General features: G+C 32.4%; 1 protein-coding gene across 1 annotated transcript in view; it reads right to left on the bottom strand.

Moving 5' to 3' along the window:
• LOC129231828 (uncharacterized protein CG43867-like) overlaps positions 1-27,437 on the bottom strand; it is a 135,454-nt gene that overhangs the window by 73,250 nt on the left and 34,767 nt on the right. The gene's annotated exons all lie outside the window — the stretch shown is intronic.

The raw sequence follows: 27,437 nt of genomic DNA, 5'->3' as shown, positions 1-27,437 counted from the left end.
TTATGATATTTCAATTTAAGAATGTATTGAAATAAATATAATCTACTAAGCGTTTTAAATATGAAAGGAAAAAACTACGCTAATACCGCAAATATTTTACTTTACTTTTTAAAATTTTTTTTAAAGAAAGTTGAAAGAGTGAGGAAAAAATACGTTTACAAAAAGGCGAAAGAAGCTCAACAGATGGCAGCATTTTCATAAATCTAATCAAAAAATGCAGAATACATTTCAAGGCTGCAACAGTAACAACATTTTCTGTTTTTGTTACTATGCCATTAAAATTTTACCTTTTATTATTATGTTTTTAGTTTAGGGTTTTAAGAAAAATTTGTAAATGGGAGCAAAGAGTTATCAATCAATCGGAATGATTATTTCTCTTTTTATTGTAAAGGAATTTTTTTTTTTATCCTACTGGAATGTTAGAGAAAACAAAAATATTTTTTGGTCCCTTACTGTGGTGGACCATACATTTTGGATTTCCAAATCTTGGTTTACATGCTGATTATCACTGAAAAGTTTTAACTTGATTTTAAGACCTTAAAATGCTGGTTTGTTTTACAAATCTCATATTCATCAGCAGATTTCTCGCAAAGTGAATCAAAAACTTAAATTATTTTTTAATCAAAATAGTAAGAAATTTTAAGAAAATACTACTATCAAAAAATAATTTCGAAATTACGAAGCAATATTTAAGTATTACTGTCGCCTTGCTCTTTTGATTTAGTCGCCAAAATTTTCATAAGCGTAATTTTTTAATAATACAAACAGCTTAAGCAGAACTACTAAATGCTAAATAAAACGAAAATAATTAAGTACATCAAAACATCACAGCTTTACTAAGTGAACTTTTGAAACACAACGACCTGAAGATGAATAAGGTAAACTGCTGTACAAACTTGGAAACTGGATACCATCCAGAATTCTAACAATCCAGAACTCTAAAAAAATCTATATTATAAAAATCTCCATGGATAAATGTTGTGATAGCCGTTGTCAAAAACCATAGTCCAACATTTTTGATTGCAAAATCAATATAAATATAAACATAATAGATAAAGTTAGAAGTAAAAAATGACGACTGTGTGTAAAATTATGGACGTCAACTAGTATTTTCATAAAAAGCTGAGCGTCAAAACTGACGACGGGACGCAAAATCACGGCAGTCAAAATGAAATCTTATGGTGCAAAATATACGACAAACGACCACATATTTTGAGCCTAAAAAAGGAAAGAAACATCTAGCGAGAAGGAGGGAAGAGTGGTGAATTTTGAAAAATAACTTTCTTTTTCAAAAAAAAAAAAAAATAATAATAATTGCACATTAAAACGATTTTTTGTTAAGAAATGAGCAATAATATAAATACTGTACAAATAATAAGTGTATAATATAAGTGTGTAAAAATACAAAATTTCAGTAAGAAACTTCGAAAAAAAAAAAACGTTTTTGTTGCCCATGATAAAATAATATTCATCACTAAATTTTTCAATTAAAATTGAGTGAAACAAGACAGATAATTTATTGACTAAAGAAATAAAAGTTTATTACACCCCTCCCCCCACCTACAAAAAAAAATTGAAGGGGGGGGGGAGGTCACAAGTTTCAAAAAGGAAAAAGTACAGTCAAAATGATACAAATGTGAAGTAACAAGGTAAAAAAGTTTCCTTCTTTCAAGGTTCTTCTTTCAAAGTACCGGTAAAAAATTTAATAAAAAAAATAAAATAAACAATATTAGAAAAAGATTTATGCTGTAAATCAGAAAAAAAGCACACCCATACGTAATATCTCACTAATTTAGATTAGTGACATGAAAACGGTTTTAACCCTTTTGATCTAACTTAATCTTACAAGTTGACTTCTTTCATCATTGACAGTAATGTCTTACTGATCTGGATAAATTAGACCAGGAACGATCCTGATTATCAAAAATCTGATTAAAGAAGGGGAAAAAGATGTCTTTAAAAACATTGTCTAGTTTACTTAAAGAGAAATTCTACTAGCAGTTAATATGTACAGGTTGCCTGTTGCCTTATTAAAAATTTTAACATAATATTAATGTAAAAAATAAAAGTACATTAAATGTACTCTTATTAGGGGAGCAATGTCTAACTACTGTTAGTTAAAGAAGCTGATAGTGTCGACAGCTTTTAATTAAACTATGAAACGTGAATTTCTTAATATGCAATTAATGTAATACGCAATAAATATGTTTTCAATTAAAAAAAGAGGGTGCGTACACTCATATGCTCAAGTGCGCTCGTAAAAAGTTACGCTACCATACTTTACAGGGTTTTTTTTTTTTATGAATTTTCAACTTGGATGAATTTTTAATTAAGATTGAAAGAACTTTTAAGCAGGCAACGGAAGGATTGTGTATGATACTATTAATTTAGGAATTTTACATTGAACCCTCGAATAAAATCTTACTTTTACAACTAAATTAATTGATATTGCATTCCTAAGGATTTTAAACAAGAATCGCTAGTGTTAAACAAGTGCTCATGATGTAGTGATTAGAAATGTCGCAGAAAATAGCCCAGATGGAAATTTCAAAGTCTAGCTCTGTTGCTCAAGAGCTATATATCTATATATATAAAAATCTCGTGTCACGATGTTTGTTCGGGGTAAACTCCGAAACTACTTAACCGATTTTTCTCAAATTTCTTATCTATGTGTCATTTGGTCCAACTTAAAAGATAGGATAGTTTTTATAATTTTTTATTGCCAATTTCATATTAATTATGCAATAATAGTGTGAATTAATTGTTTAGTTCTAAAAATTCTTAATAGGTGGCGGTGTAAGTTAATTAATCAATATAACTCGAACATCGTATGACTTACTGCTAAAAACACCATGATAAAAAAACTCAGAAATGTTGCTTAGAATTTCCATATAACGTTTCAGGATATTACAGGTTACTTTTCACTTCCTGAGAAAATCAACTATATTTTTCAAAACGTTTCCTTGAATTGCTACAAATTGCAGATTTCATACCGTTGTGAAAAATATTTTTCTCCACCAGTATCAAGATTAAGTAAACGTATTTAATAGGTGTATCGGTTTCAAAGAGATTACGGTTCGTCCGGATTGACTCAACACCCAATAAGTGCAAAAAGATATCTGGATCACGAATCTTTGCAAGCAGTTGCAGAGGAGTTACGTTCGAGCTGCTTGCTTGAGAGTGTTTCATCGCGTTGGCAATGCGTGCATTAATGCTTTGAGAGCTTTCTTAGAAAAGCAGGAAGGTTTCAGGCTGTTATATTAAACCTGCGTTAGGCTTCTCTGAAGGTGCCAGAATCATAACTGCCTTTAACCAAGAAGACTACTGAATTCTTCAAAAATATTCCATGTTAATTTCAGGAAGTTTAATGAATTTAAGCGGAAAACAATTATTTTCTTTATTTTGTTCCCCAAGAGATTTTTAATATCATTAATTCTTGCAAAGATACGTTCGCAACAGAAAATTGCAGTGACAATTGCATCGTCAGGCATTGCTGCTACTTTTTTCAGATGGTAGACGAACAGCACATTCAACTTTAAAGTTGCCTACTAGATATTCATAACAAACAAAACGCAATGTGAAACATTAAAGAAAAAATAAAAAGCGCAGAATGGCTGTAGTGTTGCAAGAGAGTGAAATTATAATTTTCGATAAGTGTACTAAGGCTCATGAGTAAAAGCATTCATTCGAAGCACATCATAGGATTGTGCAAGATTTGAACGGCAACGATAAATTTTTAGGCGAAATTGTCTGAATACTCCTGGGGATTTCCTGCAGACATTACCACTTATTCCGATGAAATCAACGCATGATTAAAACAATCCTTTTTATAGCTTAATGTCGAGATAATGCGATTGACCATGAACATGCGAGCATAAACGCAAAATAATCTAATCCCACAAGTATTTTCTAAGCAATTACTGGGTACTGGAAATGGTGAAATTGAACTGTATCAAAATATACAGTACAACAAATAGCCAGACAATTTCCACACTGCCGTTGAGACGAAAAGTGAACTAATTGAGAGTCTATTCCCAGATAAATTTATTTTTTTTAAAATCATAATTGCCTCTTTAATCGCGCTGGTTTTGTAGCAGTTTTGCAAGTTCTGGCTAAGCTTTGGCTATGTTTGCATTACTGCTTATAGAAGTTCCTTAATAAATCAGAAAGGTGCTAAGCTTTTTTTTTAAATCCCTTCCTAAGTTTACACTAAAGTTCCAGAAACACGACTAGCTTCAAACAGAAAGATCTTTGAATTTTTCAAGAGGCTTCCGAGATAATTTCAGGAAGGTTATTAACTTTTATCGGAAAACTTTCCGGGTTTTGGCATGACATGTTACTGGCAGAAATTGGCCACATCAGCTGCCCATAATTTTCCAGGAACATTTATGAATCGTTTTTACATTGAATCACGCCCATTATCAATCTCATATGTTTTAAAATCGGCTATACTATTTTAAGCTCTATTAAAAATATTTATTTGATTCTATCAAAATAATGAGTTCAAGTTTATTTTAATCCAACTTCTTTGCCACAGCAACGCGTGGCTGGGTCAGCTAGTATATATATATATATATATATATATATATATATATATATATATATATATATTAGGGTGGTCTTATTTTTGAAGTTGCAGATATTTTACGCGACGCCCCCTCAATTTGTTCCATTGTACAAATAAATGATCCTTGCAAAATTTTAAGTCAATCCATGAATATTAACACGTGCCCCTAGGGCCCCCTTTTTTGAGTTTCGAAGAAAAAATTGCGGATTTTCTCATTTTTATGTAAAAATATTCTAACGTTTTATATTTAAAGTAATTTTGAACCTCAATAGGTGCTGCTACTTCCAGACCGACCATTCTCTCACTTTCATTCTGTAAAATGTAACATGTTACAGAGAATAAAATGTACACCAATGGCCTTGGGTCAAGCGTACCGCTCTTCTGCGCTAGTTCCAACCAAGCGGCAGGGGAACGTTTCTCAACATCAAGATGGACACAAGGGATTCTATAGGCCATTAATGATTGGCCTAGGTCATTAATGAACGATCTTTGACAACAACAAATTGCCTCCTCCAGGCTTTGGGGGTGTTGATTTACAAAATTCCCTGTGTATGTAATAGGTGTGTCAAACCGAGTCGCAAGGTTTCAATGCTATAAATAAAAGTATTTGCAATTATATTTTAATTCGCTGTTCTTTAGTTATAAACATACCTAAATGCTTATGCAATTTTTTAAAATATAAATTTCGAAAAATCCTCGATTACTCCTAACATAAAAATATACTGCATTTTCCATAGTTAAAATATAAATTAAAACAAAATACCCAGATCGGAACAATGTAGAAATATATACTTTAATTTTCTTCTATTTCAGTACATAGTCCTTTATTATCATCAAATTCTTGCGGTTCACAAGATTTAGAAACCGAAATGGTTATCTACCCTAACATGTTGAACTTTTGTTTTCTACAGCTGGTCTACCACAATGCAAAAAATCTTGACAACTATTGATATCTGCTCGCCTTTCATCACTGTTAGACAAATGCCATATTAGGGATAAAGATGTTGTTCATTTATTTACAGCCTATGTAGATGCAGTAAATTGAAATCCAAATGACCTAGTGATCAATCGTACATTCCTTAAGAGAGCAAAAGAAAATCTTCGAGAGGTAAAATTAAATTTCATGAATTTAAATTTAGATTTTGTAGTTATTCACTGGGATACAAAGATACATCCAGATGTAACTGGAAAAAGAACGCCGGCAGGATTACCGTGATAGCTTCAGGTCCTAATATTGAACAGCTACTCGGAATTCCTTAGATATTTCTTCAGTTGTATATGATATCTTAGATGATAGCTCTTTATTGCTAACTGTTCTAGCTGTAGTGTTTGATACAACGACTTGCAATACCAACCGTATAAATTGTGCATGCAATTTGTTAGAGCAAAAACTGAACGGTGATATTTTACATTTGGATTGTCATCATCATGCACTTGAAATCGTACTGCAGAGTGTGTCCTTAAAGAAGTTCTTGCCTTTCTTAGTTCTAGATCAGATATTCAATTATTTTAGCGCTTCAAAATTTTGTAGAAAGATCTCCATCATTCAGAACTTATAACATTTCAATGAAGTACACATACCACTTAAATTCTAAAAGACGAAGTTGATGACATATTATTGCTCGTAAAAAGCGGAATTGAGAAAGATTACAGAGAATTCTCATTAGTAATAATATTTCCAGGGGAATTTCCTCCTACAGGGATTTTTTTCAGCAACTTGGAGCTTTTCCTTGAGCCACATGGGTGGCAAAAGAAATTTTTGTTTGAAAATTTTTATATTTAGGAAACAATTTAAATTGACCTTACATGAAAAGAAAGCCCTTCAATGCTGTTTTACAAAGCTGTTTTACAATTAAATGCTGAATGAAAATACGGTTTTTCGCAGCAGCCCAATCGAGGCTCCTTTGAATAATGGGTCTAAAAAACTAGCAGCGTACAAAATGACGACAATGCAGCAGAAGCAGTGATTGGAAAATTTATAAATCATTTATGGTATTTAGGGGATAAACTAGTAGCTTTGTCCGTATTGGATGAAGGAATTAATTTTGAAGATAGGAAAAGACTAGTCCAAAAAATGCTTGTGATGAGGAAGACGTTTCTGATGACTGTTTAACAAATTTAAGCTAACAGTAGATGATTTGGAATACTTTCTTAGTAAAGATCTTCCTCTTTATAGAATCAGTTACGAGTCAATAAAACTATTTGATAAGTTACAAATACTAAAAGATTTTTTCCTATTTGATCCTGATTCCCGGCAAAATAAAGGAAGTTATTTAAAACGAACAGAGTTAGTTAAAATACTGAAAATAGTGAATGTTACAACTAAAAGAAGAGCACAATTAATCGAAGAATTTCACAACTAATTTACCAAATATGAGTCACAAAGCAATTTATTTTACAGACCGTCCAAGACTATCGGAAAAAATACACACTATCGAGATACATTGAGAAAAGCGTACGATTAAAGAACGTTTCTAAAGCATTATTTCATTCTTATTCAACGTAAAATCTTTAGATGATATAAAGTAATTAAAAAGATTAATTTTAGTGCTACCTCATTGTAAAAATATTTTGTAAACCTAGGAGAAACGATGTACTGGGTCTGAAGCAAAAACTCGGAAGATTTGTGAGAAAATTATGAAAAGTGTTAAAGTTCAATGGCCTAGGGGCACGTGTTATTATTTACCTATCGAGTTCAAATTTTGCACACGTTACTTTTTCTTCTATTGTCACAAAAGTAGGGGGAGTCACTTGTTGAATTCCGAAAAAAATGTTACCCCAAATAAATAAGAACCACCCTAATATATATATATATATATATATATATATATATATATATATATATATATATATATAATTTTATCTTAAATAAACGGATTGTAAGGAATTTCCGATATTCGAGATTCATACTGCATTAGTAGTAATGGAATTAGTGACTGTGTGTGTGTGTGGGCAATACCGGTATACAGGCTCGAAATACCGAAAATCGGTATTTCGAGCAATTTTGCAATTTCTTAATACCGACATTTTCGGCATTAGCTGAAAATAATATATAGTTTCAATTAAAGAATTTTCAATGTAACTTATTAAATATCTACTTATTTTTTAAATGTATATTTCATTTTTCATGATACAGAACCAAAATCAATCCATTGTTGTAAAAATTTGGCTTGAAAAGCCGAATGAAAATACTATCAGCGCTTGATGTCTAACAAAAGAAATACAGGAGCCATACAATCCTCAAATCTTATTTTCGCACTAAAATAGGCCGAATTTCAATAAATACTCTGTTAAAATCAACACAAAATTGAAAAGAATTGCAGGAGCACTGCTCCTGTGAGCTCCCGTGCAAATTACGCCCCGAATAACATTCAAAAAATCAGTAAATGAAGTATCTCGGTTTAAATGAATTCTCTCCCATCGAATATCGAAATTCGCAAATGTGTGGAAATCACACTTCGCTCGCAGTCATTAAAATAAGGATATTTCGGTTGACTTTGCCTTGGACAGCATGAGGGCTAATTTCTGACTAAACAACCGGATTTTCACGGGTAGTAGCGATTTTAATGATCAGCGTTAATATGCTGCTAGTTCTTGAAATTCAACTGTTAATGAATGCGACATCTGCTTCTCCACAGCAGTCTTGACTAACTAAGAATTAGGGTTTAGTTAGTTTTGTAGTTAGTTAACTTGTAGGATTTCCAACTTCAAAATCTAGGTCGTTTCAACGGAGTTTTGCAAGAGTATTTGGTGAGACAAACAATTAGTTAGTTATTCTGGTTAACTTTAATAGCCGTAATTTTTTCATTTCAAACTGCCCCACTCATTATTTAATATAAATTATTAGCCTGGTTCATTTGTTAGTCATTTTGGGTAATTTTGGATAAACCATGGCAGTAATTCTTATTCCTTTAGATGTAATGCACTTTCCCAAAAAGTTAGTTGCTGCTTTTGTTGCAATTGATACCTTGTGTATAAATAATTTAGTTTTCATAACGCTGACAGTTGAACGATTTTTCTGCTGTGGGCAGGTCAACGGTAGTATGTAGTAGAAATGAGTTTTCGAGATATTTAAAGAAATGCGTGTTGGATTCAATACTAATAGGGAAATGTTGTAATTAGACCAAAATTTTTTCAGCGGAAACCAAATAAGCAAGCTTGCATGAAGGGCTTAAAAATATTTCGTTTTGGAATAAGAAAACGAATTTTGGGTGTCCCAGCTTCAAATCAGGAAGAGCTAAAATGTGATTTACATTCGTAATTAAATGCGATGACATAGGAAAAAAAACCAACTTAATTTTTTTTGTCCTAACCTTTATTATGGTTAAGATTATCCGTTCTGTAACAGCCATTTCAAAAACAAAATAAACAGTTACATTCAATCCTGCAATAGTATTTTAAAGGAGGATCATTCCGTATTAAATCAACAAATGGGCCGCGTCGCACCGTTTTCGATTTTGATGAAATTTGGTAAGTAATATGTACCAACATTCTCCACCCCCAAACTGCTATATTTTTCTCTTGGAAAAAATTTTATTCCTGAGATATAGCTATTTTTTTGCTCCGCGGATGAGTAAAATTTGGCATTTTTGATCCTTTTTCAAAAAGCTCTAGTAAATTTACTTAAAGTAGTAAGAAGATCAAACACGTCTTGTTTTAAAGGTGAAAAAATTAACTTTTATTTGTGCATAAAAAGAAAAGATTAAAGTTAAGCCTAATTAGAAATTTCCAGTTGTCAAATTATGGTTGAAAAAGTGTCGTTTTCGTCATTTTTAGCCTAGAAAAGTCGACGAGAGACTTTTAGTAGGAAGCTATTTTTTTTTCCTGTTGCAGTTAGTTATGCAAACTAGAAGGACAAAAAAAAAGTAGGTTGATGCTAGTAGTCCTTCATGACGAAAAAATTGCTAAGAAAAAATGAAAAATGGGCAATTTCACTCTCCAAAAACGGGATATTTGTTAGGTGATAAAAATTTGAAAATGCTAGAGTAAGAAGTTCTTAACATTGCCCTTTAAAACGAAACAAAAACTGTTTTGTTTTTTTAAGGGGTGTAGAAGAGATATAAACCTTTAAATAAAACATTTATTTTTGGTAACAAATTATTTTTTTAAAAAAAAGTTAATAAAAATTGAAAGCTATTTGCTGTTTAAAATTACATTTTGCAAATGTATTTCAATGAAACGTGGTTAGGTGGTATTTTTAAAGGTATTTATCCAGTCTACTTGGCCTCTTTTAAGTAATGTGCAAAAGTTTGTTATTGTATTACTTTAAAGGATTCTCATCTGCGCCTTAGAGACAAGACAGTTTTTGTTTTGTTTTAAAGGTAATTAAATGTAACGCTTATTACTCTAGTATTTTCAATTTTTCATCATCTACCACACAGGTCACTTTTGTGGAGTGAAAAAACCCATTTTTTCAGTTTTTCTTAAGCTTAAGCAATTTTTTCATAATAAAGGACTGACAGTATCAGCTTATTTTTTTTCTGTACTTCTAGTATGCACAATCAACTGAAACAGGAAAAAAAAAATCAGTTTCCTGCAGTAAGTCCATCATCGATTTTCTTAGGCTCGAAATGACAAAACGGCACTTTTTCAACCACGATTTGACAACGGAAAATTTATAATTAGGCCGACAAATTGAGAATTTCTTTCTTCCAAAAATTTAAGTTCGGAGCGCCCCTGGTAATAGGTATAAACCTTGTGTCTTATCTTTAATTAATAAGTCATTATTAAATACAGGTTAATCCCATGCTGTTTAAATAATTAAGGAATTCATTATAAAATAAATTCGGAAAATCACTAATTCATGTGGTAGCTACAATTTATTGTGATTCAATAGCAACAGGAAACTTTTGTAAACGATCAACTTCATCGCTAACTTTTATAGCAATCATGCAAATTATTTCTGAAACTCCTCAAAGTTTCTTTTTCTACATCATAATATATTTATCATAAACAGATAAAACTAACCAGTCATCCGTTTGGGCGTATACACAACAATTCTGGTCACAGTGTGAAACAAAGAAATATATTTCCTGAACAGTGACATGATGAGCTTGTGGTTGACAGTAATAGATTATGAATTCATAACTACATCTTCAATCTCCATTATAATTTGCATCTCAAAATTTGCTCAGGAGGTCATAGCCTTTATTTCCGTCATATTTAACACTGCTGTACTGATAAGTTTTAATTATTGAATTTCAGATCATACATTTACTATTCATAAACTATACGCTTACTTAACATTTTGAAACTCGAAAAAATGTGCTCGTAAAGCTTGCACATTTGAAAATTAAAAAATAACGAAGCTTTGAATGTATTGGTTCATGTATATACAAAGTACTCAGCAATGAAATGGTTTGCGTATACTGCATAAAATAATAAACAGTTTACAAATAACAATTCAAGCGCAATAATAATAATTGTTAATCATCACAACTTTTCCTTTGTAAAAGCACCAACAGTGATAAAATTATAATTCTATCTAAGGGTCATTCCATTAAAAAGCCGCCATTTCCCCCAGCACGTGACAGCTCATATATTTCATCAAAAAATAATAACTTTGAAAGGTAATGAACAAAATTTTATTCATTAACCTTTTACATTAGTATTTTCAGTGAAATATATGAGCTGCAACGTGGGGGACAAAATCTCCCTTTTTTGTGGAAAGGTCCGTAATCATTTTCTCATTTTCAAAACTGATAGCGTCAGTCTGTTGTTACTGAACATTTTCTCCCTTAATAGCTCGATATGTTTGTTCCCATGCATCAAATTATAATTACTCAAAATATTTTTTTCCTTCAACGCAGATAAATAAAGAAAAACGAGCTGATGTGTGCATCATGTGACTTCCGATCCCTCCCCATGCTTAACGAAGAAGCAATATTCCCAACAAAAACAAAATTACACATGCCAAAACTTGACGACTATCCCAATTCCTGATTTATCTCAAAAGCAAAGCAAAGAATGAAAATTATTTTAAAAGCCTTGCTTAAAATAATTAAAAACATGTTTTTGTTATCAAACACAAGATGGCAACAGTTTAAAATTTTAAATCATTGAGATAATCTTTCCGATCATTTCCATGCAATTAAAATCACGAGATAAACGCAGACGACATTCTATTACGAATTATTTTTCTTATTGTTGCAATTATAAAGCTATTTTTATTCACACAAATACCCCCCCTCCCCCCATGGAGCGATTGGCGCCAAAATTGAACCAACGCCTGTTTACATATGGATTCATATTTATTCCAAATTTCATCCAGAACGTAGCATTATTTCTTGAGATATGGCACTCACAATGGAAAAAAAAGAACGTTCGATTGCGCCACCCCCTTTTCAGCTTTTGACGCCAAAATAGAATAATTTCTTATACCCTCTACGGGCTACTTGTCGATAAATTTTTGTTCGATTACGTTCATTATTTCTTGAGCTACAGCATTCACAATTGACGACAAAAAACGTTCTATCACTGTTAAAGATTCAGGAAGATTTTCTGGTAATTGTTACTGTAAAATGGCGGAGTAACGCATAGCTGATTTTTACGGTAATTTATACCGGAGAAATAAGCGATCCCAGCGCCAATTGGTTGCTGTGGCCTACCGAGGATACCGCAAAATTTTACAGTAACATTTGATTTTTACGGTAATAGTTACTGGCAACATGGATGCCAGTAACAATTACCGTAAATTTTCCGGAAAATTTTTAACAGGGTAGCTCAACCCCCGTTTGAGCTATTGACACCAAAATTGAATCAGGACCTGTACCTGTTAGGGGCAATATATGGATCAAATTTTGTTTGATTCCGCCAGTTACTTCCTGGGGAATAGCAGTCACGCAAAACTCAAAAAACGTCCTATTGCTCCACCCCCCTTGGAGGAATTCGCGCCAAAAACCAATGGGCACAAGTTCATGGCACATACGTGTACCAAATTTCGTTCGATTTCATGCGGTAGTTTTTGCTGTAGAGCAGCCACAAAAAACTGGTCACACACAGACGTGACACACACATACACGGACACACACATACACACACACAGACAGACAGACATTTTCCAAAAATGGTCGAAATGGACTCAGCACACCTCAAAACGTTCAAATCCATCAAAATTCGAAATTCAAAAATTTGCACGAATCCAATACTTTTTTCTATATATTAGATATAGAAGAAAGTAAAAACGTTTTATACAGATTAATTTTCCCAATATTGGACATTTTAATGGGATTCAATGGTTAACGCTCTAAATATCGCCAATAGTGGCCAAAATGAAACCAAATTTAAAAAAAAGAAAAAAAATCCGCCAAATTTGTCGCTAACAAGGAGAGGTTACGGTCTCGGAAATTCAGATCGGGATGAGATTTGGCATATTAGTAGTATCCCTTAAGGGTACTCTCAGGGTAAAGTAATAAAGCGCACTAGCCATAAAATTCCGAGAAAACAGCCTTTAAAGATTTACGCGCAACTTATTAACTAGTAGAGATAGTTCGTAAACAAGCGCCCGGTGGTCATGTGGGCAGCGCGCTGGGGTTCCATGCGGTCAATCCGGGTTCAAATCCACTGCGAGTTTTTTCATTTTTGTTCATTTATAAAGTGACTATTACCGCTTTTTGCAGTTTGCAAAACTCTATTTACTATTCTCACAAACAAGTGATTACACATTTTTAGATATTATAAACTTTGACGAAGTAAATGATTTTTGCAATAAAAACATAATCAGTTTCTTTGTGGATGAGTAAGAATGTTGTTTTATTGCATATAAGCAGGTAGTCAAATTTTAAAAAAACCTAACCGTACTTATCGAGCAATGGTTTTGCTCCTTGATTCTGTTATTTGTAAATTTATCGTCTGCTGTATTTTTCATTGAATATTCAACTCTTTATTTTCCATCTATTATTGTTTGCAATGTTCATATTTGTTTTCATCATTAAATTTATTTATCGTCTGTACTGTATATTAGACTGGAACATTCTATACCGTGAAAAAGGATTTCAGTTTTTAAAATATTTTGAATCGAAATGGTCGGTTATTGAAGTAATCCTGAAACAAATAAAATCTGTTGGCAAAATGGATCAAAATTCATTGCACAAGGAATTGTTGAAGCAGAGATTAAAAGATGCGGTCGTTTATTACGATAGCTTGCTTACTGAAAACCATTTGATTGCAGTCATCAAGTTCAATTTCTCATGAAGCAGTGTTAATGGGCGAAGAAATTTATGAACGTACTATGGATATGCTGGTTAAAAAAATATTTGTAACTGATAACGAACTTGCTCATGAAAATGAAAACTGTGAGGAGGAACCTTTTGAGCAAGTCGAAATTCAAAGCTCATCAGCTGAATACGAACCAAAAGAGAAAAAAAGAAGAGAGGTAGAGCATCTTCCTTTGGATTACAAAATTAAAGTTGTGAACATAGCAACGGCTCACCCCTCATGGAATCTACAAACCTTACAAAAAAAAGGTTAAAAAAAATTAATATTTATCGCAATGGGGGAAAGAAATAAAAAAATGGAGGAAATCTATTAGATCAATACGATGTAATCAATTCTTGGACATATGATCGTTTTCTAGAAGCTCGAGAGAATTATCAACAAGTTACTACTCGGAACTTGCAACAGTGGGCTTTAGCAGCAGCACGACAGTTTACAGATTTTGAATTTAAAACATCTGACAGTTGGGTAAAAAAATTTCAAAAGGAAGCATGCCATTCGTCAGCGAAAAGTCACAAAATTTGTTTCAAAAAGAGAAACTGCGACGATCGAAGAAACTTTGGCTTCTGCAGACACTTTTGTAATCCAGACGTTAAAGTTGATACCGAATTTCAAAAACGATTATGTTATCAATGCTGACCAAACTGGTAAGTAATTAAAAACTTATTTTACAATCTTCAGACCAAGGGCGGATCCAGCTTCTGGTTTAGGAGGAGGTCATTTTCGGAAAGGGAGGGGTAAAAGGGTAATTTTTGTGCGAAATGGGAATTTTTTTTTCAAAATATGTCCCAAAAATGCAATTTTATTCTATATTTGTTCATTTAAAAGATGGGTCATGACCCCCCCCCCCCCACACAACCCTCTCTCTGGATCCGCGCCTGATTTTGACAAAATATTTTAATTCCCATTTCCTTTTTCCAGGATGTCAGTATCAGTCGGCGTACAACAGGACTTTGGCTCGAAAGGGAAGTAAAACTATTTTCGTCAAAAGGCACGACATGAATAGAGTAATGCATTCATATACAGCTCAATATTCTTTTACCCTGTCTGGAAAAGTTCTGCCCTTTGTATTTGTTTTTTTACAAAAAGCAACTGGTATTTTTGGCCCCCGAATTCAAAAAACAATTGATAAATACTAACAAAAATATAAAAATGTCATAATAACATCTTCGAAATCAGGAAAGGTAACGACAAGACTATACATCGAATTTTTAAACCGTTTGCTTGAAGTTTTATGTGGGAAAGGAAGAATTTCTATTGATTATCGACTCTTCGGGAGGACAAACAAAACCTGAACTATACGACCAAATTTTCCAGGATGATGAAAAATCTCCAACTTTTCAGTTAAAGGGATTCCATCAAAATGTACTCCACTTGTTCAACCTTGCGACGTCTATTTTTATAGACAGGTAAAGAATTTAGTAAAAAATATACATAATTGCGCGTTTCTCGTTGAAAATAATAGAGAAATAAATGCCCGTGAAGACTGCATAAAAATACAATCAATTGTCCATCAACTGTCATCGCCAATTTTTGATAAAATGATTCGATATACCTGGTATACTTCTAAACATTCTGACAAAAGAGAAATTTTCCTGAATGTAAATGAAGTATGTTTTCCAACGACTCTTTCACAAAAAAGTTGATCCTGTAAGCAATCTTCCTTTATAAATTGTGCGAGATATCAAAACAGTTTTTGTTTTCCATGTTTTTGTGATAAATATCATTCTGGTGTATGTATATAAATAACAACTATATTGTTAAAAATCATCTATAAATTAAGCTCCACAGTAATTTTGTAGCCGTTGTAATTCAAATTTTAACTTGTATCGATTTAATTTATCTCCATTTTCTCTATTCAAGTGCTTTACGTGTTTAAAAATTTCGCATTATCTTCAATTCAAATTGTACAAAGCTGTAACAGTTACTTTATAAATGAACAAAAAAAAAAAAAAAAAAACACTCGCAGTGGATTTGAACCCGGATCGACAGCATGGAAGCCCAGCGCGCTGCCCACATGACCGCCGGGCGCTTGGTTACGGACAATCTCTACTAGTTAATAAGTTGCGCGTAAATCTTTAAAGGCTGTTTTCTCGGAATTTTATGGCTAGTGCGCTTTATTACTTTACCCTGAGAGTACCCTTAAGGGATACTACTAATCTGCCAAATCTCATCCCGATCTGAATTTCCGAGACCGTAACCTCTCCTTGTAAGTTGGGAAAAAAACTTGGCGACCAAAAACTCGTTGTAATTTTTTCGGGGACCGTCAAAATGGATATTTTGGATGTTTATACGTTCTTATGCATATATCCACATGTGGTCGGGTTGAAAAAAAAAATCAATATTCACTCGGAGGCGAGCAAAATGGAAAGTAAGGCCAATTTTTGGGTGAATTTTTTTTTCGAGAATACAATATTTCCTTTACTTCGTAAAAGGAAGCAAAAAACGATGTTATTCTGAGACTTTAAGCACCTTACATTGCATTTATTTATAAAATTTTAGTTGTCATTAATTTTCCAAGTTTGCAGACTTATCGAATACTCGGGAGACTTTCATCCCTAACGCGAGATTTAAAAATTTAGTTTCAACATGTGCTTGAAAATGAACTATTGCTCAATCCATTTCCACTGGTGTGACATTTTTACGCATGTATTTGAACTTCATTCCCGCAAATTTGAACTTGTGTTTTAATTGTGATATATTTAAACATAAGTGTTCCGTGTTTAGTGATACATCACTGGAAAGAAAACACAATTCACTTCAAGAACTTCTTTACAGACAATTGAAATCCATTCCGATAGCCAAGTGTAATTACCCAGGAAAATCATTCTTAGAAGAAAATAAACAGACTCATGGAAAATAGATAATTGCGATTAACTTTCACTTGACAAGACCATGATTATTAACGATGATTGTCTTCGAAGACGAAAATACAAATATAAGAGTTAAATCTTCCTGGGAATAAATTGCAAAGAGCAGCAAGAAAAAGAAATCAATCCTGGAAAATGATGGCATTTTACTTTAAAAATAAATATCCTATTATCTTGAAACAAAAAGGAATTTTATCACAATGAATAATGGGAAATTTGCAAAGAGAGTTTGTCTTGGTAATAAGTTGATTCATTCAATCAGCGTGAACAAAAATCCACAAAACAATTAAATAAATCCTCTCAAGCTGAATCAACCTATTCTTGAGAAGGTTTCGAAGACTTTTTTTTATTTTTAACTATTCTTTATTATCATCTGCATTTCTCCACTTCTAAGGGATTATTTTTTGCTACTCCTCTTTCAAAAATGACTTGAATTCAAATTTAAAAGTTCTAAACACGACCTTTTTGGCTTCTGTGCGAATTTTAATTCGTCGCTGCTGCAAAAGCTCAACGTTCTTGATAGAATATAAGCCAACAAGTCGCCAAGCTGCAACCAGTTGTTAAATGAATTTGTTTTGAGAACGAACAAAGCGGCTAAGAAATACAAGCCGAAATGAGCTTTTCATATAATGATAGAAATTAGGCATGCATTTGGTTATTTTCAATAGCCAATCAAAATTTTTTGTTGGCTATCAAAATGAATAAAACACCTGGACCTAGAGCAGAAAACAATCTGTGATCTATTCCAAAAATTAAATAAAACTATTTTGCTAGAAAATTAAGCTAAGAGAAAAAGAGTAAAAAAAAGTTGAACATGCGAGGTTATACAGGATTCTCACATGCAATAAAGCATGCTTTTCGAATGTATTTCTTAGAATAACCAAGAACTTGATGACATCTGCGTTACACTATGGAGCGATAAAACAGGATTCTACATTAAACCAAATTTTCAAATAAACAAAATAACTTGAGTTAAGAGCAGAGTGCGATCAGAAGGCCACGTAGAAATGTTAAAAATATTTCACTGCGAAAAACGATATTTTTTAATTGGAAATTACAAAGTATAAAGTTAATTTGTTTTCAAGTTCAAAGTAAAGGAACATGGGTCAAAGCAAAACAGTTAAGAAAACTTAAGTTTTACAAAATGAACAAATTGGGAATTTGTTGTGAAAATTACAGTACACGAAGAAAAAACAATGCATTTTATAATAAAACTTGATTTGAAACATAATCTCTCATTTTTGGCAATAAATTTGCACCTCAAAATTTAGTGAAAAATTTTATTTGTTTCATGAGGGCAAAGTAAAAAATAAAAAATTTTTCTAGTGAAATATATTTTTTTTTGATCAAATTGATATGTAAATAACAGAATGAAAGAGTAAATAAATAATGAAACAATAAGCGAATTAATAAATCAATACATGAGAAAAAATAAATGATTGAATTAATAAGAAAATAAGTGAATGGGTGGATAAATAGGTGAATTAATATGAAGGAACGCAAATGATTGAATACATTAGTGATTTAATAAATGGACGAATAGGTAAACGAAATGAACTATTTCGCTTTCTCTCGTTCATTTTGCCCCTCGTATACCAGACTAATAGTATTCAAGATTACAATCCAAAACATGCCTAATGTATTAACTAAAAGAAGAATGCACTGGACATTAGTAGATCTCAATGAATACTTAAAATCTTAATTTAAAAAAACCTTGATCAAAAATTATTTTTGAAAAAAAAAAAACCAAAATATTACAAAATCGGCAAAAAAATTTTGAAAATCACTTTATTATTACATACCTTGATCTTAGAAGATATTTTTTTTACTGGATTCAACTATTTGTTTATGAACACCGATAAGTATTGCTAGTTAGGTAGCGCCGCAAACTTTGAAAAATATTTTAACATTTCACTTTACACCACATTCACCTACCTCTCAATTGAAAGCGTAATAAATATAGTCATATCTGTGACGTATCAAAGAAGAAACGATGTTGGTGTCCGATTTCAATTTTAAACTTAAACTACTCAGGTGATTTGTTTGTGTGTGTGTAATACCCAACATTACATTTCTTGTACACTTCACAAAATTTAGAAAAATTGAAAAAGTAAAATTTCCAGCAATTTTTTACTTTTATAAATAAACCGAAACAGTATCGTAATTTACATTACATTTTAAGCCACATTTTTAAGAATTAAAAAACGTATTAAAATCTCAATTCTTTTGGGGTGTAAGACAACTCACCGCACCAGTTAAGGTTAGAAATACCTATTATTTCTTAAATATATTAGGTGTAGCGTTTAAGGAGATACAAGAAAAACAAGTCTTACTCTTAGTCTTATTACGCCAAACAGAAAGAAATTAAAGGAATAGAAGAAAAGAAAAGAGAATAAAGAAAATTTTTCGAATCATATAATACTAAACAAGCTAATACGGCACATTAACTCTCAGAGAAATAAATCACCAAACATAAAATGCCCAAAAATAAAACTAATAAATTTCTCAAAAAGATTTCACGATTAACACGAAAAAAACCCCACTATACATTTGATTTTCAAAAGAAATGTTGCCAAGTAGTTTTTCTAGGAGGAGCATGGATTACAACGACTCTCTTTGCAACTCAGTGCAGAACAAGGAGTTATTCAGAACATCATGGTCAACTAAGCACAGTTGAGCATAAAACGTGCTTTCACAAAACCCGGACTAACAATTCTTCAAGCAAATTAAAAACAAAACAGGAAAAAAAAAAAAACGAACTTGGTCACTGAACAGATATTAAGAGTAGATTTCATCTGGCTGATGGACTGATTGCCTTGACATCATTAATTCAGACACAGATGAATTATTTTTGCCTTATGCACCAGTTGTTTTTTTAGTAGTAATTGATAGTTTCATTTCTCCAAATGATATTTACCAGATTTAAATGTATCAAGATCATTCATCATAATAATACAAATATCATACTATATCAAGCCTCAAATTCTATTGAAATGGATCAAATATCTATCAATATGCAGGCACCTACAAAAATTGTAAAAACTTAGAATCCAGGAAAAGGTTTCAAACTCCAAACTAATACTCAGAGTTTATAGGGAAATTTAGCGTAAGATGCATTCTGAAAGACTTATTCTGAAAGAATTAATCACCAAGGTATGTCTTTTAGCCACCCGGGCCCGAGATTTGTCGGACCCTGATCATATGAATTTATCGTGAATTTAAGGAATTTTTACATATTCAAGTAAATAGCTATACTATATCATATTGTATATGTATTAATTTTTATAACACTTGACTAATGTATGTTGAGGACGGGGGACAGTAATGACATTTCAACTACATTTTATTTTTAAAAATGGAATTTAAACCCAAAATATAGCTGATACACATTGTTAATATTCTTTGTGAACATTACAAATAAAATATGGCATCGCCTCACAGCAACACTAAGACATCTAATCCCAGGAATAACACTAAGATATCCTACTGTTGCTCTGAGGCGACGATGTCATTAAATAATGAAAATAAATATTTTTTGAAAGATACAGCAATAGGACGCGCACGTTAACGAATTGAAGAAATAACCCATATATATACATATATAATTAGATTGAAATATTTTGCGAGGCTTAAGTTTTCACGAACACGACGAGCTCGCGAAAATAAGTGCTTTAGTGGTTGAAATGTACAAATGTACACATACGTATACATTTATAGCATAGGCTTCGGTAATGAATCTCACAAAAGTTTGCTGCTCAAATCAATGCCACACATTTTACGTCATAATAATGAAATATGCAATTGCAAATGTACATCATGAATTTGTATATAATTCAAGATATTGTTACAAATTCTGTAAATAGTAAATATTGTAGTAACGTAACCTGTAAATAGTTTCCCGTAATGAATATACAGCCCCTATACATTCGGCTGAAGTATACGATTCACTATTTTTCATTGATAAAATTTGCGAAGGAAGAGAAATAAAATAACGGTCTACGATTTTCGAGAAGCATTTGGAATCTTGTGGAATACTAGAGAGCTCTCTTTTCGGTGTGTATAAAAGCCGTTACGCAGGATAAAAAGTTAGTTTCGATTGAGAATTTGTACTGAGAGTGTATTAGCTCTGTTTATTGCGAGGCATTTCGCTGTGTTGTTTTTCGTATTTGGAAGATAAATACGTGTGTAACCGTTGAGTTTACGGTGTTGTGTGATATTTGCTTAATTGCTGATGATTAATTTAGCAGTTGTTGACGATCTTTCATGTACATAATGTAAATAAATTTCCTGTGTTTTTAATCAAGAACTGTGTCGTCCTCTCAAGAAAGTTGGAAGTCGCACCGGATCCGTTACAATATACTCAAAAAGCCACTTTCAAAACAAAATACTGCACAGAATAAACCAACACACGTTTATACGCATATATCAACGGTTTTGCCTCTCTAATTAGAAACAATGGAAAGACGATGCATGAGGAAATCCTTGGGAAAAGTTAATCACTCGGTAAACTGATATTACACAGTTTAAAGAATGGCTAGAGAGGGAAAAAAAAAGAAAACTTCCCGCGAACCATGCTATTAGATGCGCTTCACTTTCAAGAAAATGATAAAGCGCAGCAATTATCAGAGTTTTCGTGCCTCAAAACCGAGATCCCATTCAATTAATATTCATTTAGCAACTAAGTAAAAAAGGGATATCCTTTTCCTTATATTCCTTCCGATAAAGTTTGAAGAAAAAGAAACATTTGCTTTTGCGCCATATTTATGTATGAACGATTTTATTATTTAAGATTCTTAATGTAGTAGCCTTTTTTAATTTTTTTTTTTATTGAACGTGAGAAATGAGTAATTCTTCCTCATTAAATACTATTTTTCACGCGTGAAAAGTTGATTTTTTTAAACATAATTGAAACTAAACAAATATTCATTATTTAGTTTAAATTTACGGTTGTTTGAATCGTTTGACAAATAAATGCAATAAAGGTGTGAAGGAGGATATCCAAATATCGAAAATAAAAGATAAAAATATACAGAACTCCCGATTATCCGTGAGCGGATTATCCGCGGGGCGGGTTATCCGCGAGTCAATCAACAATCAGAAACAGTTATTTTCGCTGCAAAAAGCAAATATCAATGGCTGTTTTTTTCGAAAATTTGTAAATTTAAACTCTGTTGTTGTTTTTTTTATTCATTTATTTATTTTTTGTGCTTTCTTCATCGTATATATATTAGTTCTTTATTGATGTTAAATTCTGTAGTGCAAAAATACAAATATTTTTACTATATTTTATACAGTAAACTACTGAAAAAAAGTATTATGCATCAATACAGCTAAGATTTTAAAGAAGGACAATTTTTACCTTATTTGTACCTCATTTTTAGTCTTATACGATTTATCCACGGATTATTCGCGGCACTTGGGCCACCCAATTCCGCGGATAATCAGGAATTTACTGTATTTCTTTCTCTACAGACTTCAGAAAATTCGCTCTTTTGACATGTTCATTATCGTATTCGGCATGATGTATTAAGGGGAATGGAAAGTAATGTCGTTTTTTTTTCAAATAAATTTTTTGCAATCAACGATATAATTACCTTCAGTATTGACATCCTTATGCCGCGTAGCGCACAAATTTTCAATCCAGAATAGATAGAAATTAATCGTTTTTCGAGCAAAATATCTGGAGATGGCATTTTTGATATATTACATATTACCAAATTTTTTTTGTCCCCTATATATCGAAATAAAGGGAAATCAGATGGTGCAATGTCAGGTGAGTAAATGGTGGGTAATGAAACAGCCCACCGCCAGCTCATTAATTTTTTAAGGGTTCACATAAAGGAGTGTGGTTTTGCATTATCATGTTTCAGGATCATTCCTTTTCTGTTGATAATAGGGAAACTATTTTCGTTACAAATTGCACCTTCTGGTTTCCGTTTCTTCCGAAAGCTAAAACATTTTTTTATGAGCCAAAAATTTGAAAATTTGGCTCAACAAAAATGCAACAATTGTCAGATATTTTCTCCAAAAATCGATTTTTATCAATCCGGGATTGAAAATTTGCATACTAGATGGCAAAAGCCCGTTGATAACGTGAGTAATTACATCGTTGACTAAAAATTATTTTTAAAAATTTATTTCTTTGAAAAAAACATTACTTTGCTGTTCCTTTAATAATAATAAATCTTATGATAAAATTTTAAGTCTCGAAAAATTGTTTTCATTTTATACGCAAGCTTTCAATCTTTTGCTATTTTTTTTTCAGGAAATCAGTTCACTTCATCAAATTTTTATTCTCAAGAATAATTTTTGATACTACAGTAACTTTTAAAACGTTTCTTTAGTTACACTTAAGCAGGGCATTATAACGACGCGCGCCGCTTAAAATTGATCAGCAGCCCTCCAATGGATCGTGACTCTGGGAAGCTTTTATCTAACTGAACTATCATAGGATTTAAATCATTTTTTAGGGTAAAAATTACGAACGTTTTAACACTATTATAAAAGGGAAAAAAAGAGAAATAATTAATACTCACAAAAAAACCCGGCAGATAAATTTTAAAAAATTAAAATGATAACGATTAAAAAAGGCATAATTTTTGAAGCATCTGAGCGTTAAAATAAATGTTAAGTATATTCCAGTTTGTGCTTAGTAAAAAATATAGCAAAAATGTTTTAACCATTATAGACAAAAAAATAAATAAAGAAAGAAAAAATAAACGAGCAGTAAATCCAAGAGGTATAATATCAATTTATTTCTAACACATTTCTAATACTCTCTCCTGAATAAACAGGAATATATACCGAGCACAAACGACATGTCACAGATATATATTCTATTCTGAATTTGTAAGGAATTTTCTTGAATTATAAATAAGATATTTTAAGGTAGTTTTCCATTCTTGAAGTTTAAGAAAATGAAACAAGCTTTGAGGGAAAAAGATAACGTTTGAAGGAACAAAATAAATTTATCAATGAAGAAATGTATTTCTAAATATATATATTTTGGAGCCGCCCCAGGGAAGAAAAACAGAATAATTCATTTCGATTTCAGACATGGAGAAAACATATCCCTTTAGCACAGCATCAAGAATATTTAAGCCACTTTAAAAACATGTTTTTAAAAATCTGAAAACATTTTCCTAAAGATTGAAAATACTTTGAGGATTTATTACTGGTTAGTCGCTAGAAATAATTTATAAAAAGAGCTTAGTGATTCATTCTTTACTGTAATTTATTCAATTGCTGTTTAAGAAAATATGTTTTTCGATTCTAAGTGATTTGCATGGGACAACTAGAGTGTACATTGCAAGGCTTAATTTCTAAGGAAGTAAGTAAGAAAGCCTTATAGTCTTAAGAACTAATTTTATTGCTTAAATTACCTGAAATTGGTCTAATATGTGAAAATTCTCATAAAATTGAAAATAAGTGCAAGAGATGGGTTACCGAGTACAAAGTATTTTTCTATAGTATAGTGCGAAAACATATTAATAATCCATTGAAAATTAACAACTATGAGACTTGCAAGCTATTATTTATTTTTTTCTACTTCACCGGAAGAGTTTACAACCTTTTTTTATGCATTATTTGTATGCGTTTGCTCTCAAAACTAGTTAAATCCATGAATTTTCAAAAGTGTTTTTATTTGATACTTTTAGGTGGGTACTATCACGCTACGAAGTAAGGGTGAGCCCCCCCCCCCCACACCAGGACCAAGAGCGCGCCCCCTCAAATTCAGCGAAGACCTTCAAATAGAGAGTCCATCCCGCTCAAAAAAGAGAAATACCTCTTAAAACATCCCTCCCCTTAAAAATTTCAATGGCACAGTCTGCGCCATCCTAGGTGGGCCTGCTACGAAGAGACATGGTATTAAGATAAATAAATACCTTTGTGCTGAATAGTAAAGTCAGAACAAACAACGTAAGTAGAAGCACAAATTTGTAAATTACCGCAGACACGTGTTTCGGCGTTACAGGGAAAGCCTTTTTCAATGCAAAAAATAATGAGCTTATGGATGAAAAGACATCGGATGTCTTTTCATCCATAAGCTCATTATTTTTTGCATTGAAAAAGGCGTTCCCTGTAACGCCGAAACACGTGTCTGCGGTAATTTACAAATTTGTGCTTCTACTTAAGACATGGTATACATCTAACTGGATTAGATCAAACACTGATGCCCTAAAAAAAAAAATCGCTTTCCTTTGAAAATACAGCTCAATCCGTGAATGTTTTTTGTCTGTCCTGCAAACATTTAAAAATTGAATTGAGCTAATTTTCATACTAAACGATCCAAGTATTCTTTTCAAATGAGTGTATGAGACTTGCATTATCCTAAAAATAATTGTCATATATCAAGCAGAATGTTTCTACCAGGTGAATCAAAATTTTTTCGTTGAAAAGCGAAGTGAAAACATCCATCAAGAAAATGAGAAACCGTTCATTTCGCTTTCAACACAACTAACTGAAGACGCAACGCACACAGCCCTAATTACCACCTACCAGAAACCAGCAAGATCCCATGACACCAGTTTAAACCGAAAAACAACTGTAGTCCTCCTACATATTTCAAGGCTACAACCGCTGTATGTAAATGCAGCCTATTAAGGGAAAACAAAAAGAGAAGGTTAACGACTAAAAAGTGCTGAAGAGCCAAGAGGGCCATTATTGAAATTGCAGCGGAGGAGGATTTCTTTTCGCCAAGAATCAAATAGAGAAGTAGGCACCGAGTCGATTAAGAGCACATGGTGTTCTTGGTTTTCTTCTCAGAAAATTCGCCTGAAGCAAGTTCACTTGACATCATATTGAATGCGATTACTCTCTACCGCCGCTTAAGCAGATCAACTATTCCTAGATTTGTAATGATCCGACATTCGGAATGGGGAAATAAGGAGGAGTTGACGACAAGATCTTAAGTGGGAATCAGATGCCACGAGCAATGGGGTTATTTGGAACGCACAGATCGATCTAAGAGGGTGTTTTACGATAACGGATGAGGACGGAGATCAAACAGGAAATGAAAGGAAAGAGTTAGCGGTGAAATTCGAAATCTTGATCTCAAGCCTATGTGGAGTATTGCTGTGGTTATGTTTTAAGTTCTTTAGATCTTTAGATGTAACGGATATGCAAGTCTTTATAGGATGAAAGATGAGTTACAAAATTATTCAAATAAGATCAACGCAAGATTTTATCTGGCTTTTATACGGAATACACTACTTGAGCTTTCACAACTTCAAGAAAATCTTGCATAGTGATTTAGGAACCACAGAATTTCTAAATAAAGCTGTATAGCAGCCTCTACCAGGGTATATACTGTCGTGGGCAGGTAAACGGCAGTATCTGTAGAAATGAGTTTTCGAGATAGTTGAAGAAACGTGCTTTGGAGTCAACACTAACAATAGGGAAATGTTTGAATCAGACGTTTTTTTCGCTCTTCTTTTTCAGTGGAAACCAAATAAACAAGCTTGTACAATAAAGTTAACGTACAACAGATGCCAAAAATGCAAAAAAAAAAAAAAAAAAAAAAAAAAAAAAAAAAAAAAGAAAACTGTGCAGTTTATCTGCCTTCTGCAGTCTATGTGCCTTTATCTGCCCACGGCAGTATAGGCCAGGGTAATAGTATGTCTGGCCCCAAACCAGAGGAGAGTTTCCCCTACAGTTTGTACTACTTAACTCCATTTTTTATGTTGCCACTTACACTCTTTTGCTTCATATATGTAAAACAAATAAAGAAAGATAGCGAATGTTTTTTAAAAGAAAAATTCTGTCACAGCTATTCTTTCATTATCTTATGAGATGAAAAGTATTTCATTAGTTTCTCATTTGGCCTTAATATCGGTTTAACCTTTTACAAGACCATTGTCATCGATTTAAAAGGCCATGGTAGCCTGATCGGGAAGACGTCGGACTCGTAACTGGAGGGTCCCAGGTCCAATGCCAGCCTGTCGAAGATCCTCCATGTTCACGTGTTTTCACCGTGGGCACGTTGAAATTGTTGTAGTCACAAAGTCTTCCACGGTCGAACTCTAAATTAATACTTCTGGGGGTGCTGGATCAGGGATTGCTCGACTCCTAGTCTGGATCAAAAAAAAAAAAAAAGAGCTGCCTGGCTCCATTCAAAATGCTACACTATGTATAATGGTAGGTACGGAGAACCATGGATTGCAATATATTAACGTCATTGAATAAGTGGAACAATAAAAAAGGAAAAAAAAAAAGAGGATCACACTAGTTTACCAAATAATAAATCTTTTTGACTCGTCTAGTACGTTAAAAATTTTCGCCTCTCCGGGATACTCATTCTGCCTAATTTCTTAATTGGGGTTAGTCCTCTTTAACAATTGACTCTAGAGTTGTGATGGAGTTGGGAAACAGCGAGTATAAATCATAAATTGCTCGAGTTGATGCATGGGAAATGGACGAAAATTTGCAATGTATTTTAAACATATCCGTCTTTGTAGAAAAACAACGTTGCGAGTTATGAGCAAAAAGTGAAAAACTTTCAAGAAACTGAAAATATTTATAAAAAAAAATAATAAGAAAGAAAGAATAAAGAACAAAAAAGAAGAGACTTTTTCAGAACATTTTTCCAAATTACTTTTTATGCAAAGAAGCGTAGAACGTAAAAACTGCTACTCATGATTGTATAGTATTAAGTGCCTGGAACATGGCGGCCAAAAGAAAACAGAGATATTATCAGCATTTATTTCACTAAAGATATTATTCCTAGGAGGCAATTTACTACATTTACACAGGTCTTTAACCCTATTTTAAAAGAATAACGCTTCTTC

Source organism: Uloborus diversus, chromosome 10 (assembly GCF_026930045.1).
Source record: "Uloborus diversus isolate 005 chromosome 10, Udiv.v.3.1, whole genome shotgun sequence".
Classification (NCBI taxonomy): domain Eukaryota; kingdom Metazoa; phylum Arthropoda; class Arachnida; order Araneae; family Uloboridae; genus Uloborus; species Uloborus diversus.
Note: the sequence above shows the minus strand (reverse complement) of the source record. Positions and strands in the feature narration are given on the sequence as shown.